Below are 1,975 nucleotides of genomic sequence, written 5' to 3'. Positions count from 1 at the left end.
AATCTATTCTATGACCAATGACTGAAGGCTTTTGATATCATCACTGAAATCTCGTACATTCAAAGTTTGAAATTACAACATTTAAAAAATAGTTATTTTACTTTATAAACAGTTAAACATTGCAACAAATAAAGATTGAGTGGAATAGAAGAACAAGAGGACTGATTCTCGGGAAGTTATGGTGTATATTCTGAATTCTTGGGAGTTGATCCACATTCTAGGCACACGCCCGTGCACGTTCCGCGCGTTCACGTGCTTGGTTCAGCGTGCGGAACGATCCGCAGCAATCCGCACTGATCCGCATTCTAGTAACGCCCCCGTCAACGCAATTCAATCGCAGCGTCAACGAAGTACAAAGGTAACTGCGCAGTAGCTACTTAGCCTTTTTTTGTGGTATACTGTACATGTATATACATATAGATGTACTCACGTACCTGTATTTATGAATTACAGTGCATGTACATGTACTAGTGATGCACTGATACCAATACTATTATCGGTATCGGCCCATTTTTATCAAAATTGGTTGATATCATTATAGCCGAAAAGAGTTACTGATATAAGAATTGTTGTAAAGTATAATAATTTTTAATAAAAATAATAATCACATCCACAAAATGACATGAAAAAAACAGTTTGAGTACAGAGGAAGCAGAGATGCTACTGTTTTTAAGAAAGAACCTACCAATTTTTAACTATAAACATTAATGACACTAATCAATGATTGCTGTTAAGGATAAAAATTGAATAGTTTTATTCTCAAAAAAATTTTCATAAAAGTATCGGTATCGGCCATGTTAATGCAATTTGCACAAAATAAAATAATTTTGAAAAATGAAAAATGTGTATCGGTGCATCACTAATGTATATACAATATGTACAGTATATGTACATGTACGTACATGTAGATGTACTCACGTACATGTATTTATGAATTACAGTGCATGTACTACATTGTATGTATGAGATTTTTTGCTTGCATATTTCTATGTGAAAATGTCTTTGTTATCTTCTTTGTTTTTTCTGTTTGATTCTCTTTCCCCTTTCTATTTTTCTCCAGGTTGTTGGTCTTAATGTCTCATCAGCCACTACCCCTGAGCTATTATTAAAGAGGTTTGATCATTAATGTGAGTACAAGAGGACTCCCAATGGAGTTGTGATGGCTCCTTCTCAACTCAGAAAGTGGCTGGTTCTCTTCTGTGACGAGATTAACCTTCCAGACCTTGACATATATGGTAAGGAGTATTGATTTTACAATAAAATTAGTGAATATAAAGTTATAACAAGCTTATGTGAATCCATTCAATCCAAATACACTTTAGAGAGATGTCATTCTCTTTTTTAATGTTTCATTAAAAAAAATTTTTTTTTCTAATTAAAGGTACACAGGGAGTAATATCGTTCTTACGTCAGATTGTCGAACACGGCGGATTTTACAGGACCTCCGATCACACGTGGGTGACAATAGAGAGGATACAGTTTGTAGGAGCGTGTAACCCACCAACTGACCGGGGAAGGAAACCACTGTCTCACAGGTACAGTATGCTGTAGTGGGCATTGAATACTGTATTATTTGGGAGGGATACATTTTGTATTGCAGTATACCATATAGCACTTTAACTGGGCGTTTTATTTTGGCAATTGGGAGCATAGGCGGCTGCAGGATTTCACTGCAAGTAGGGCAAAGGTGTGGCTGAAAGTGGGAGTGGTCAAAAAGTAGGTGTGGTTATGACCACACCCACATGTCTTGTTCTTGAGTTTTATGTCATTAAAATAGCTATATTCCATGTAATAACTACTAAATAATTATTAATTAACTGCTAATTATGATGATGTCATCTTCCGGTAAGAAATTCTAGTAGGGCATTGCCCTCATTGCCTGCCCCTGCAGCCGCCTATGATTGGGAGTCTGCAAGCGGAATCATCAATGTTAAAACTGCCAATCATTAATGAGTACAGTGTATGCTCAGTAATG

The 1,975-nt window shown here is 36.2% G+C and overlaps 1 long non-coding RNA gene across 1 annotated transcript in view; it reads left to right on the top strand.

The window, feature by feature from the left end:
• Positions 1-1,021: 1,021 nt before the first annotated feature.
• The window catches only part of LOC109588634 (uncharacterized), a 4,593-nt gene continuing 3,639 nt past the window's right edge, over positions 1,022-1,975 (top strand). Inside the window, exons 1-2 of the long non-coding RNA XR_002188275.1 lie at positions 1,022-1,235; positions 1,382-1,535. This is a non-coding gene — a long non-coding RNA (uncharacterized LOC109588634). The remainder of the gene's footprint in view (positions 1,236-1,381; positions 1,536-1,975) is intronic.

This window comes from Amphimedon queenslandica, unplaced genomic scaffold (assembly GCF_000090795.2).
Source record: "Amphimedon queenslandica unplaced genomic scaffold, v1.1 AMPQUscaffold_11967, whole genome shotgun sequence".
Classification (NCBI taxonomy): Eukaryota; Metazoa; Porifera; class Demospongiae; order Haplosclerida; family Niphatidae; genus Amphimedon; species Amphimedon queenslandica.
The sequence above is the reverse complement of the archived record's forward strand: the minus strand, read 5'-3'. Positions and strand labels throughout refer to the sequence as shown.